Below are 14,892 nucleotides of genomic sequence, written 5' to 3'. Positions count from 1 at the left end.
GAACTACAACCTAAATCCCTCAGTGAATCCTTCACCTTGTCAAGTTAATGGCTTTGTCTGTGTGCTCCGGGCAGTTTGGTTTGGATCTGTGCCGTAGGACTTTCCCATCTTAGTTTTTACTATCATTTGCTAGTTGCGTGGGCATATCCCTTCTTGGACTCTAAGCTCCTTCAGGGCAGTAACAGTGTTATGTCAACCTTGTATCCCCCTCAGTATCCAGCACAGCTTTGTGCAGGACTGACCCAGAACAAGCATGCACTGAATTAAAATAATTTGCAATATGACCCAAAGGGAGATTCCATTTACCTAAGGTCTCATTTACAGTTGTTCACATAAGTGGACAACAAGCAGCCCAGCCAAGAACTGGCACAATATAGAAACCATGAAAAGCATCAAGCTACCTATTCATGTTTTCTCCTCTGCTGCTTGTCTCACACCTTAAATGACTGCAGTGCCAAGGCTCTGATGGAGTGCCCTTGCCATTAGCCTATGGCCATCTGTCATGCCAGGCTGTGAATGGCAGCAGGTCGAGGGATCTAGGCAAGGAGCCAGAATCAGGAAACCAGGATACAGACAAAACACGAGGGTCACATCAGTAACAGGGCTGGTCAAAAGTCATTAAACAAATAAAAGTCAAAAGGACAGTGACAGCAGAGGACAGAGAATGATGAAAGACCCGACAATGAACAAATGGGAAATCAGCTGAAGTTGAAGTTTGGTCCAAAGTAGAGGGTTATTAAACCCAAATGAGGTTGCACACACAGATGCGGAGACAAACTGATGGGATTGAAAGAAGGTATTTGTCATATAGTTTTAAATAATAGTCCCATGACCAAACCTACCAGGCATTTTGAACTAACTATTCTTCAATAAATCTTGTAATGTCTCATAGGAAGCACAATTATATCACATGGTGTTATTGTCTGATAAAAACTTTAATTTGGGGGGATCCCTGGGTGGCTCAGCGGTTCAGCACCTGCCTTCGGCCCAGGGTGTGATCCTGGAGTCCCAGGATCAAGTCCCGCATCAGGCTCCCTATGTGGAGCCTGCTTCTCCCTCTGCCTGTGTCTCTGCCTCTCTCTCTCTCTCTCTCTCTCTCTCTCTGTCTGTCTCTCATGAATAAATAAATAAAATATTTTTTTAAAAAAAACCCTTAATTTATTAAATTCAAACAATTTAAATAGGCCACAATTTTTGCCCACCTCTTTTGGATTTTTTCTGTATTGTAACACATCCGGAGCTTCAAAAAAATTAGGAGACGCTTGACTTAAGGAAGTATTCGAGAGGGCCCATTCTATACTTTGCTTTCATGGTGCTGACAAACAGGTATTCAAGCAAACAAGAATTCAACTATCTCCTAGCTCACCAACACTCCATCTGATCCTTACCCTGGTTTTCAAGGCCCTCCACAACCTGGCTCCAGCCTATTTTTCCAACTTTAACTCTTACTATTGGTAAAGATTAAGGCTATCCCTCCCATCTGCCCTTCTCCAATGGCAGAAGTAAAGAGGCCAGGAGTCCGATGAGCTCTGAGTAAGTCTCAGCCTCCCCCTCACCACTGACAGGAATAAAGAGGGAGCCTTTATCCCTGCCTGATCTTGGCACGACCTCCAATCCTTCCTCCCCTGCCACACTCACAGCCTTGCCACCACCATCTGCCTCGAAACCTTCGGGGGCAATCTCACCTTGCCCTGCATCCCTGTGCACATATGTCAGAGAAGCCTGTTCAGACCTCCAGGTCTAGACATATCCCTGAAATTGTAATATCCTCCCCCAGCATCCTGCCCCTCCTTTTCCTTGATTTTTCTTTACTATATGTGATGTGAGACAGATTTTTCTTACTGTATGGTTGTCTACATTCCTTTACTTGAATACAGCCTCTATGAGGACAGGAATTTGTATCTATTTGGTTTCCTGCAATATCTTTTCTGCTGAGAACAGTTCAGGGACATAATAGGCACATAAAAAAGATTTATCTAATGAATGAGTGAAAATAATCCATTTGGAGAGTCTGCTCTCCATCTTGGATGTAAGCAAATATCATACTGTTCCACCGCTCTGTTCAAACAGTTCCTGATGCTACAGCTGGGGGCCCGCCCTGGCTCCTGTCTGCCTCTGTAAATCCTATCTGTCAAGACCCATCCATAATCCCTCCTCTGCTGGCAAGCTTTCTCAGCCCGTTCCAGCCTGCAGGTATCCTGTCCTCCTCTGAACTGCCATGGTACTTACTGTCATTTAACCATTAATCATCGTCCTGCCTGTGCCAGCTCTGCACAGTTATGCAGAGCCACTGTTTATATCCCTGCAGTTACTTAACTTATCGCTTTTAATTTGTCTTCTAAACTATATTGTAAAGTGATAAGGGCAGGAATCTCAATTTCATCCTTCCTTATTTGCCTTGCAAAGCCTTCCACAGAATAAGAGTTCAGCAGATTATTGTTGAATAAATGATTGAAGTCGTTTAAAACTGGGTCTGGAAGGAGGAACCAGGACAATTTTAAGTTATCTATTCTCAAGGATGGGATTGGAGCTGCTTTTTGTTGTTGTTAATCTTTTAGTAAAAATAGAGTAATAGATATGAAAGTGTTTCGGGAAGTGTGTGTCATAAGTTAGGAACAGTACAACAAGTGTGAAAGTAAGCATGGGACAGACTTTATGATGTGGACCCTGTCTATCCAATATTGACTTAGTCTTCCTGCTGGCAGACCCTGACTTTGTTCAGGTGTCTACACTCAACCTCCACAGTTATGTGCTTCAGGGGAAATTATACAAGCCTTGTCCCAAAGGATCGGGTCCTGAATGCTCTTAGCTCACTAAAGGGCTCCCACGGTCTTTGCCATCAGTGGCTTCCATGTGATGCAATTCCAGACATTTGATGCAACCTAAACCAAGGAAATGTGAGACAAGCCCTTGGGGGATTTCTGGGCAAGATTCCTTGATCTTGAGAAAAATATATGAGTAAAAGCCCCATCTTCTACCTCTGGACATTGTTCTATCCAGGTATAACTGTTGTCACAGTTATTTTGTGACCAAGAGTAAGAGCAGCTCAAAGAAAAAAACCAACACACAGGAAAATAAAGGAAAGAGAGGAAGAGCTTGGGTCTTTGATGATATTGACGATCAGGTGAATTAACCCCCTTAAGAGCTATTCTTCTTTTAGACTTTTATTAATGCAATAATAAATTTCTAGATTTCAAGTTGATTTCAGTCAACCTTCTGCAATTTGCAGCCATAAGCATTCTATATGATACATTAACTTGAATATTTGCTCAAAAGGAACTAGAAACAAGATCTGTAAGTTAATGCTGATAGCAGCCTTAATAATAACAGCAAAACCCTGAAAACAACCCAAATGCCCATCAACTGGTACACGGTTAAGAAAATTATAGTATATCCATTCAATGGAATACTACTCAGTAGTAAAAAGGAAGAAACTCCTGTTATATCCAATAATATGCATAAATCTCAAAAGTAGTGTGCTAAGTAAAAGAAGCAGCCACAGATGATTATATATTGTATGATTCATTTTACCTGATATCCTAGAAAAGGAAAAACTATAGTGTGATAGCTAATTCTACACATCAGCTTGGCTAGGTCATGGTACCCGGTTTTGGGTACTAACATCACTCTAGATGCTGCTATGAAGGTACTTTTTTTAATTGTAGTAAAGTACATGTAACATGAAGTTTACCATTTTAAATATTTTTAAGTGTACAGTCCAGTCATGTTAAGTACATTCCCATTGTTGTGCAACCAATTTCCAGAACTCTTTTCATCTTGAAAAACTGAAACTCTATACCTGTTGAATAATAACTCCCCTTTCCATTCTATCCCCATCCCCTGTCAACCATACATCTACTTCCCGTCTTTATTAATTTGACTTTTCTATGTAACCCATATAAGTTAAATCATACTATTTGTCTTTTTGTGACTGGCTTTTCTCACTGAGCGTATCTTCAAGGTATACCCATGTTGTAGCATCTGTCAATTTCCTTTTTAAAGCTGAATAATATTCCATTATATGTAAATGCCATATTTTATCTATCCATCTGTTGATGGACACTTGTGATGCTTCCACCTTTTTGGATATTGTGAATAATGACCCTTGTACATGATGCTATTAATTGTACAAATATCTCTTCAAGATCCTGCTTTCAAGAATTTTGGGCATATAGTCAGAAGTGGGATTTCTGAATCCTGTGGTGTGAGGTAGTTTTTAGGTATGATTAACATGTAAATCAGTAGAATTTGATTAAAACAGATTATCCTCCGCATTGTGGGTAGACCTCATCCAATCAGTTGAAGGCCTTAAAAGAACCTCTCCTGAGGTCCCTGCAACATAAACTCTAGGTCTCCAGCCTTAGGTTTGCCCTGCAGATTTTAGACTTGTCAACCCCACAATCTCATGAGCCAATTCCTTTAATCTCTCTAGATAGATAGTGATAGAGAGAGGTCGGCAGAAGTAGATACATCCCTTTGGCTCTATTTCTCTGGAGAACCCTAACTAATGCTGTGGGGACAGGAAACAGATTAGTAGTTGTCAGGGGACAGAATTGGGGGAAAACAGATTGACTACAAAGGAACACAAGAGAACTTTTGCGCATGAAGGGAATAATCCGTATCTACACTGTTGAATACAGTAACCACTAGATACGTGTGGCTATTAGCATTTGAAGTGTGACTAGTCTGAACTGAGATGTGCCATAATTATAAAAGACACATCAGATTTCAGAAACTCTGTATGAAAAAAATAATGTAAAATACATCAATAACTTTTATATTGATTACACATTGAACTGTGATATATTTTTATGTATATAATTAAAAATATATTATTAAAATAAACTTCACCTGTTCTTACTTTTTTAATGTGTCTACTAGGAATGCAAGTTACATATATAGTTTATACTACATCTCTGTTGGACCACGCTGTTCTGTATCTTGATTGTGATATTGGGCATTACTGTTTACATTGACAAAACTCTTCGAACCGCATACTACAAAGGGTGAATTTTAATGAATGTAAATTATACCTCAATAAATTTCACTTTAAAATATGGGCTAAGAAAAATAGAAACAATTTTATCATATAAAAATATTATAATATTCATATCATGCTCATTCCCACTGTTACATCTTTGCTTGTATTGTTTCCAGTGTCCAGAAATTAAACCTTATTCATCTTTTAAGAACTGGCCCATCTCATGCATTTTCCCCCTTCTTGCTCCTTCCTGTCACTCTGATCTGCCTCCTCTGAATCCTTACTGTACTGAGAGTCACTGTCTAACTCCTTCTTCATGACATGGAATTTGAGCTTGCTGGGCCAGATACCAGCCAAAAGAGGACTTAGAGGCAAGGATTGTATTCAAAGGATGATGCATTCAAAACCTTAGATCAAGCTGAGCTCGTTTTATTTTTTTAATTTTTTTTAAATGTCATGCGATTTATTATTTTGGGGGGTTTTTATTTTTTTATGTAAATTTATTTTTTATTGGTGTTCAATTTGCCAACATATAGAATAACACCCAGTGCTCATCCCATCAAGTGCCCCCTCAGTGCCCATCACCCAGTCACCCCCATCCCCCGCCCACCTCCTCTTCCACCACCCCTGGTTCGTTTCCCAGAGTTAGGAGTCTCATGTTCTGTCTCCCTTTCTGATATTTCCCACTCATTTTTTCTCCTTTCCCCTTTATTCCCTTTCACTATTTTTTATATTCCCCAAATGAATGAGACCATATAATGTTTGTCCTTCTCCGATTGACTTATTTCACTCAGGAACTGGAGGGTATTATGCTGGCTGAGCTCGTTTTAAAGAATAGGGCTGAAAGCCAATTGCTCCAGCTCAGCAGCAAAATGTTTTCCAGGTGTTTTTGTGTATGCTAAGTGTGGCTTCCTAGTTGGAACAAGTTACCTAAAGCCAGGAACCATGTCTTATCCTTCTTCAGTAATGTCTGGAACACCAAATGCCCTTGAGCTTGAGGGTGACGATTACTGGATCTGATACCAACAGCATCCTTGCCTTAAGTGAAACCTGACTCTCCCAGGACTCCATATCCCTTGACACCATGAAGGGGTACCTGTTTATCTTCTCACATCTCATGTACCTTAGGATTTGTAGATGTGGTTGGTGTCTGTCTATTCTTTATTGCTACTTCTAGAATCATACTCCCTCACCTTCCTGGAAAAAGAGAAGGAAAAAAAAAAAAAACATGTTCTCTCGAAGAACATGAGTTTCTACTGTTCAATCAATCCTCTCCCTTTCCTCAGGATCAGATCCAAGAGCTGCACTGCACATGCCCTCACTTGTCAATTTCTTCAGTACCTGGTTCACATCTTACTCTCCACTCCAAGTCCTGCCAAATGGTGACCCAAATGCACAACCTAACCAGCCCAAAAACTGACCTCTGGTGATTAAAACTCAGCAGATAAACTTGGGGAATACGGAAAGAACGAATTAGACTCCTCTTCCTCCTATTCCTTAATTCCATCCTTTCCCTCACAAGCCTGTAATAATCTGGGGAACCCACTGGAGGATGAGGAAAATTCATGCAAGAATAGAATGTAGGGAACATTAAAAGAGGTGAGGTTCTCAAGAAGCCTTCAGGGGGATGATTTGTTCCAAAAAGGCTTATGATTCCTTTTATAATTTAAACATTGATTATCCAATTAATATATGTTAATGTGAGAATATTGAATAATTACAGGTGAAGATAACAAAAATCAAAATGATCCATAATTTTACCAATGATAGAAAATGTCTATTAACATTTTAGTGAATATTTCTTCCCAAACTTCCCTGTCTAAGCATGTAAATTTTTCCTTTTAATAAAATGCCAAGTTAGTAAATATGCTACTTCATAACCAGCTCTTTGCATTTAAAGTAACATAAATATCCTTCTAAATTAATAAACATATTCTACGTTTTCACTTTTAATTTTGTATCAGAGTTTATTTAACTAATTTGCAATTGTTGGTCATTTAGCTCATCCATAGTTTTTTGTTACTATAAGGTGAATAAAATGAGCATCTTTGTAGCTAGATCTCTGTGCACATTCTTTTTTTTTTTTTAAGATTTGTTTATTCATTTTAAAGGGGAGGATGAAGGGGAAGAGGGAAAGACCTTCAAGCAGATTTCTGGCTGAGCGTGGAACCCAGGGCAGGGCTCCATCTCACAACCCTGGAATTACAATCTGAGCCAAAATCAAGAGTCAGCTGCTCAACTGACTGAGCTACCCAGGCACCTCCTTTGTGCACATTCTTAATTTCCTTAGGATAAATTTCTAGAAGTAGAATTTCTGGGTTAAGGAATTTGTAATGTTACATATATATTAATATCTAAGCATATTTTAGATAGAATATCTAAAATCTGTAAACAACCACCTCTTTTTACATGTTTTTAGATTATTATTTGACAGGATTCCCTAAGTGACATCAATAAGTAACCAAGCTTCTATCAATATTAATATAACCTTTGTTTATATATTCATTCTTAAAGTTGATAGCCTTTCTCATATTCATTCAACAAACATTATTTAGGCCCTACTCTGTGCTGGGCACTATGCCAGATGCTAGGGATAGGAAGTGAGTAAGACAGATGGAGTAAAGATCACAGTGTGACTCAGTATACTTTTCATGGGGTTGGGTGCCTGGGTGGATCAGTCAGTTAAGGGTCTGCCTTCAGCTCAGGTCAGGTCATGGTCCCAGGGTTCTGGGATCGAGTCTTATATTGGGCTTCCTGCTCAGTGAGGAGCCTGTTTCTCCCTCTCCTGCTGCTGCTCCCCATGCTTATGCATACTCTGTGTCAAATATATAAAATCTTTAAAGGATATATATATATATATCCTTTAAAGTATATATATATATAAAGTATATATATACTTTTATATATATATATACTTTTCATGGGACTATAGAGGAAGGTGAGTCTAAACTGACCTACATTGGCCAGTAAAAGCTTCATAGTGTCAGATACGATGTCTAAATGGAACTTTTAGGAAAATCATCAAATGTACCAGGTATCCCAGGTGGCCCAGGAAAGGAAAAGCATCCCAAGCAAAGAAAAAAATACGTGCAAAGGATAGAAACATCAATGAACTGGTCATTTTATATGACTAGACCATACACTACTGGAGCCATGCCTGAAACCTGATAAACGCTAAAAATACTTGTTGGTAGTGAGGAAGTTCTATATAAAGACTGTAATACCGGATCACTAATACCACTAATTGATTATTGTTCTTTCTTTATTTTTCATTAACCTTCTGTAGTACTATTAATTCTGAATAAACTCACTCAGTTCGATTTTTCTGTTTGTGCCAAGGAATTAATGTTTTTCCTAGTCAAAAGACAAGTCCTTCCCCACTATCTCAATGTTTTGGGTAAATTCTATACAAGGGTACAAATGGTTATAGTTCAGACCCCACCAGCCCCAAGGGAATGCACTTTTCTACCCTAGAGGACATCCTTGACCAACACAATTGACCCATTTTTCAGATGTTATACTCCTCCACAATGAATAGGAGGAAAAAATTATCTTTCAGTTCTTTGTGTACTGAAAACTTTTCCATATAGGATAACTCTTTTCATGAATAGATAAAGAAGATGTGGTTATGTATACAATGGAATATTACTCAGCCATTAGAAATGACAAATACCCACCATTTGCTTCAATGTGGATGGAACTGGACGGTATTATGCTGAATGAAGTAAGTCAATTGGAGAAGGACAAACATTATATGTTCTCATTCATTTGGGGAATATAAATAATAGTGAAAGGGAATATAAGGGAAGGGAGAAGAAATGTGTGGGAAATATCAGAAAGAGAGACAGAACATAAAGACTCCTAACTCTGGGAAACGAACTAGGGGTGATGGAAGGGGAGGAGGGCAGGGGGTGGGGGTGAATGGGTGACGGGTACTGAAGGGGGCACTTGATGGGATGAGCACTGGGTGTTATTCTGTATGTTGGTAAATTGAACACCAATAAAAAAAATTATTAAAAAAAAAAGAATATCCCTACTGCCCTTTACATTAAGTGGTAATTTGTATTGGTCAAGAATAAATACCCCTACTCTCCTGAAAAAAAAAAAAAAAAAAGGATAACTCTTTTCTTACTAAGTACTGTCTAAAGTCCATTACTATACCAAAGAATACAATGCTTCACTACAGTCCAAATAGAGCCAAAAAAGTAGGTTTTCCATTTTTTTGTACAGCTTCACCATACTCAAAGCACTTTCACAAATTGCTCAGTTGAGCCTCAAAACAACCTTGATAAGTCTTGAGACTCAAAACAACCTTGAAGTATTAGCCACATTTGTGCAAAGAAGGAAACAAAAAGACGGTGATACATAACTTATCCAAATTTACGCAATTATTATGACTAAGACATTCTGCCCAAAAGTCAGTTTGGCCATCAGCTAACCTAGGAAGCCTTCTGAAAGTTTTTATAAAAGATTGGACTAATTATGCTTCCTCTGGGTTCCCATTGCCCTTGTTCATGTCTACCAAGCACTCATTTTACCAGTGCTTCTCAAATTGTAATGTGCATGCAAATTACCTAAAAATCTTGCTGAAATGCAGATTATGATTCCCTTGAATCACTGGGAAAGGGCCTGAGAGTCTGCATTTCTAACAAACTCCTGAGTGATGCTGATCCTGCTGGTCTGAGGCATTCCAGTGGATCATTACAGCTCAGTGGGTTTGTGTTTCTTTTTTTTTTTTTTTATTCTCCTGCACGCCACTGTAAGCTTCATAAGGCCATGAACTATGCATTATTAATCACAGCATTCCCAGTATTTAGTTCAAGATTTGACAGGTAATAAAAGGCCCGGTAAATGTGAAATGAATTAATGAATAAGTAAATAAATGAATAAGTGAAATCAATGTTTTTAGCTGAGAGCTGTTTCTCCTGTTTCACGCTGTCTCTCAAAAACATGGGCCAGGACCACTTTTCCCTTTTGACTACCACATTAGATAAGATAAACTCCAGCTTCCTTAGGAAAATTCAAAAAAACCTAAAACACAGTGAAGGATTGTTTTTCTTGCTCTCTAAATTCACTCGAGTGTTTCCACTTGAGGTAGGAAAGGGAAGATAAGGAGTGCTCTCCTCTACTCATTCAGAATCCAAGCCACAGGAGCTTACCAACTACAGCATGATGCATTCAGAGTCACCTTCAGAATCAAGATCTAACTGGCAGGTGAGGCCTGGAAATAACCCATCACATCTGCCTCTATTCCAAGAGAATCTGGGAAACATTGCCTTTGGCTGGATAGTCACTCCCTAGGAACAATATACTGGAGAAGAGAGCAAGAATCTCAGGTGGGCACAGCCCCTTCGTCTCCTGTACAAACCCCCATCTCTACCCACTGATCTTTAAAGACCTCCACACTTTCCCAGATTATATGGCCTAATCCATAATTTTCCCTTTCCTGGATTTCCTTTACCCCAAACAAACTCCATCTGTTTATCTATCAGTTGCACATCTCAAAAGATTTTTATGCAGTTTTTTCAGATCTCCCAAACAAATATATTCTCTCCCTTTTTTTGAATCTTTCTAATGCTTTATACTTTTCAAATAATGTCTAACACCATTCTATGATGCTTTTCAGTTATGGGTGTACTTTTAAGTTCCCAAAGAGCAGGGACTCTACCTCAATCAACTTGGTGGCCCTCTTGGCATCTAGCAGGAAACCAGTTACTCAGCAGATCGTGGCATTTGTAAGTCAAACTAAAAACATAGAGTAAATATAAAGAGTTTTTTTCTGGTAGCAACCTTGTTCTATGTTTTCCAACATGGAAGACAGCCATAACTCCAAAAGTAAAAGAAAGTAGAACTATCCGTGCACGAAAGCTACACATATAGCTAGAGCCATGGCATAAAATGAAATACTTCTGGTTCATATACTTCCACTGAGCAACACTGCATTTTATACACTTCTTTAATGGTTCAGACGTATAGTTCTTAACATCACATGGAGACTCATAACCTTCAGAATACAGCATGAATCAGCTGACTGCACAGCAAAGAGAATATAAAATGCCATCAAGAATGTCCTAAACTGGAACAGTAAACTTTTAAAGTACAAACAACTCGTCTGTTAGCAGCCTGGTATTTGGTTGTCTGGAAAGTAAATACATTAGAGAGATGTCTTTAAAAGGGATTCTATTACCTGTGTAAGTCAGCGATTTTCAAGCAGGTGTGTAGGGCAGCTCCAGGGAAGAGGTGCTGTGACCCGGCCTTTTTGCACTAGATGGTACCTAAGCAAGCCATGGGTCCAAGCATGAAGAGCTTTCTAATCACCAGCCCACAAATCTGTAATCATTTCCTTAGGCTAAGCCAGATTTGTCCTCATTTACCCAGCTTGCGGGGCAAGAATTCTTAGATAGACTACCTATAGGAGAGTATCATTAAAAACATAAATCCGAGAACAAATTATATCCTGCATTATCTCACCTTTTTGGTTTTTCAGAACCTTGCCTAAGCGGCCTGGTTTTGCCCAAGGGTGCTCCAGGGAAGCCAGTGTCCGGGCTTAACAGCCCACTGAGGAAAACAGTCCCTGCTTTGGCTTGAGGAAGGCTGTTGCTTTTCCTCTGAAACCTGGAATTGCAGCTCTGCGCAGCTCAAACTTTCCAGGGGGCACATGTGGGAATGTAACTTAGGGAGTCTCCCCATGGGACTCCTTACAGTTCCCTTCTGGTTCCCTGACTCCCATCCACAGAGGGTGGGGAGAGACGGGAGAAGAAGTAGGCCACCCCAGACTGGGGGTGGGGTGGGGTGAGGTGGGGTGGGGTGGGAGTGGTGGGCAGGTTTAGTCAGCCAGGGAGCTTCTGGGTGGTTCTCCTGAGCAGCTGCAACTCCAGGAGCTCTCTGCACCTGCCGGCCAGAACCTTCCAGGTGCAGGTGCACAGGCCGCACCAAAGCTCCCCGGCTCCCGAAACCTGTCCCCCACCCCCCCCACCCCTGCCAACCTGGAGTGGCCACTCTTCCTTTGCCTCGCCTTGCCCTGTGTGTTGGGGGGCCGATTTCAGATTATACCAGAGAAGCTCTGGAAGTTGCAAAAACGTTTCCACCAACACTGCACACCCACGTGAAAACCAGAGTACAGGAGAGAAAAGGGAAGAAAAAGGTAAGCTTGAGTCAAGTTTCTTTTGGGGAAAGAGGGTGGAAAAAAAGAAAGAATCAGACTGAGAGCTTTCCACCTTAAACAAACAAACAAAAAAAAAGTGCAATCCCTGCACCACCCCCCAATATGCGTAAAGGAGTATCAACACGGTTCTGATAGCTCCTCTTGATTACTTTGATCTTTATCTCTCGGCAGGGAAATATAAAGTGTGAAGCTTTTTCCAAAGAGTTTTGGATACCACAATTTTACAAATTGTCCTGAGGATGGGCTTTTCCCCCCTACAGAAGCTCGGGGCTTTAGGAAATAGCTAACACTTATGACTATCAAATCAAAAGGCAGGATTTCTGGGAGTTATGACAAGTAATCCAGCACACTGGGTTTATCAATTAAGCTTACTAATTAATTTACCGATTCACTTAAGTTGTCCATTAAAGGGGCATTTTGAGGATCTTGCCTCTGATCATGGGGGATCCTGCAGGGGACACAAAGATAAGTAAAGCAGTAAAGTGTCGGTCCTTACCTTCAAGAGGTTAATTGTCTATTTGGGGATTTGCTCTGTGGCTCTTGAGATAGCGTTTATGGCTGCAGGAAAAGAGCTTTGTTCAAAAGAAAGGGGAGCGCATGAGAGTTTGGAGGAGGGAAAGAAGGTATCTGGTTGGATGGAATAAAAAAAAACACTATAAAATGGGCAGGTTTGAGAAAAGGCAAAATTTGGAGGATAGCTAGTGTTTCGTCAAAAGGAAACAGAGGCAAGGTAAGTGTAAAAGGACCGCTCGAACAACAGCACTCATCATCACCATCAGTCTGGCATCTATGGAGGCCTCACTCCACGGTAGGCACTGTGCTACCTCCTTTACGTGTGTGTTCGCCTCTAATCTTCACAACCACACTTTCAGTCTATTATTGTCTCCATTTTACAAAAGAGGAAACTGAAACTCTGGTTAATTGCCCAGGACCATGGAGCTAAAAGTAGCATCATCTGAAACTGACAATGTTTCAGGTAACCGTTAGGATCTAGCTTGAGTGGAGCTTTTAGTGCATATCTATAAACTAAATGATAAGAAGTCTAGAAATGCAGGTCAGAATTTCCCAAGGTCCCAAATTCTAGATCAAAGACTGTTGCCAGGCAGCGGGCAGCCACAAAAAGGTTTTTGAACAGGTTTTGACATTACTTGGGTCAATGACATTGTAGAGACAGAATGGAGGGGAGGGATCTGGGGAGGACGGTAAGACCAAGAAGTCATTGGCAATTTCTCGGGTTAGAAGCAAACTCAGGGTGAAGGCCTCAATGATGAGGTGAGGTGAGAGATATGATAAACATAAGAAGGTCAACTCAACAGAACGTGTCGACTAATGGATGGAGCTCTGGAAATCTTTAGAGAAAATAGGAAGTCAACAGTGACTCTCAGATTTGGGGTTAAAGGCTGAAAGGATGGTTTCAGAAGTAGAAGTAGGTAAGAAAAGATGATTGAAGGGAAGATAATGCCTGTGAGTCCTCCTCCACCTGCTGCTCTTTCTCCTCCTGCTTCTCCTCATCTTCCTCCTCATCAACACCATCACCATCATCATTCTCTACAAATGATGGCACCTGGTTTGTTCCGGGGAGCATTCTAAGCATTTAACACATATTAACTAATTTAACAGTAAAAGCAGCACATGAAGTACGTGCTGATAATACTCTCGTTTTGTAAATAAGAAAATGGAGACACATAAGTGCCAGTGACTTGCCCAAGGTCACATCATCCTCAAGTGAGCAGTGGAGCCAGAATTACAAGTCCAGGCATTCTGGCGTCAGGGCCCATCTTGAAATTGTCAACGCCGAGTGAGGGGCAGGCATCAAAATGTTGTTTTTGTCGGACTTTCTTGATTGCTGTTTCTCAACAATGTACATACGGGGCACGAGGACCAGTAAACAACCATGTACTTGCAGGGGGCACCTCTAGCCTGCATTTTACAAAACAGCCGTTCTGAAGCCTTTCTTCCTTTTTCCATCCCACTCTCACAAGTGCCAGGATTTTGTCCACATGCACCTTGCAGTGCTCCATTAATTTTCCAGAAGCAGCCTGCTGCTACCTGTCTCCCTGTCCGAATAATCTTCATTCTGCCCTTTATAAGGAATAGGGATCTTCTCTCCTCTACAGAAGAAGTATCTGACCTTTCCCACTCTCATTGCTCTGATCTAATACATCTGGGCGATGAATGGCTGCCTGGTGTCCTCTTTTCTTTAACAGGGCAATTTGAAAATATTTGCATGCAGAGTGTTTGGAGAGCCCGGCTCTTGCTGTGGTGCTGGCTACAGAGGAACTGTCTTCATTCTGCTCAGTTAGAGTCTCCTCCAGCATCTTGGGGTGATACAGTTAATTGATTTCCTTGTTTCTCTTCTCCTGGTTCCACCACTATGGAGTTGGACTGTGTGGTGCCATGAGCAGGGATTGGAGGGAAGGGAGGCAGTGCCCAAGGAGAGAAGGACGAGAAAACGGAGAGGCTGCTGAGTATGAAGCCAGGAAGGGACCCCTGACATCTGGTAGCCTGAGTGGCCGAGTAAGGCAGCAGCTGGCCTGGGCCTTGCCTCCTGACTCCAGGGAGTGCAAAATGAGCTAGAAAGATTGAGAGGACACAAAATCAACAGTACGCATCATTCTGGCCTGGCATAGCCATTGCACTTGCACAGGACTCCAAGCCCACCAGGCACATGGGGCTAAGCACTAACTGATGCTTTAGGATCCCACCCCCCAAAATTTATTATGATAAATATTTTTAAACATACAAA

The 14,892-nt window shown here is 40.8% G+C and overlaps 1 long non-coding RNA gene across 1 annotated transcript in view; it reads right to left on the bottom strand.

The window, feature by feature from the left end:
• Positions 1–13,224, bottom strand: part of LOC140636639 (uncharacterized) — a 255,522-nt gene extending 242,298 nt beyond the window's left edge. Inside the window, exon 1 of the long non-coding RNA XR_012033868.1 lies at positions 12,643–13,224. This is a non-coding gene — a long non-coding RNA (uncharacterized lncRNA). The remainder of the gene's footprint in view (positions 1–12,642) is intronic.
• Between the last annotated feature and the right edge of the window lie 1,668 nt (positions 13,225–14,892).

Source organism: Canis lupus, chromosome 1 (assembly GCF_048164855.1).
Source record: "Canis lupus baileyi chromosome 1, mCanLup2.hap1, whole genome shotgun sequence".
NCBI lineage: Eukaryota > Metazoa > Chordata > Mammalia > Carnivora > Canidae > Canis > Canis lupus.
This window is presented reverse-complemented; position numbering and strand designations above follow the sequence as displayed.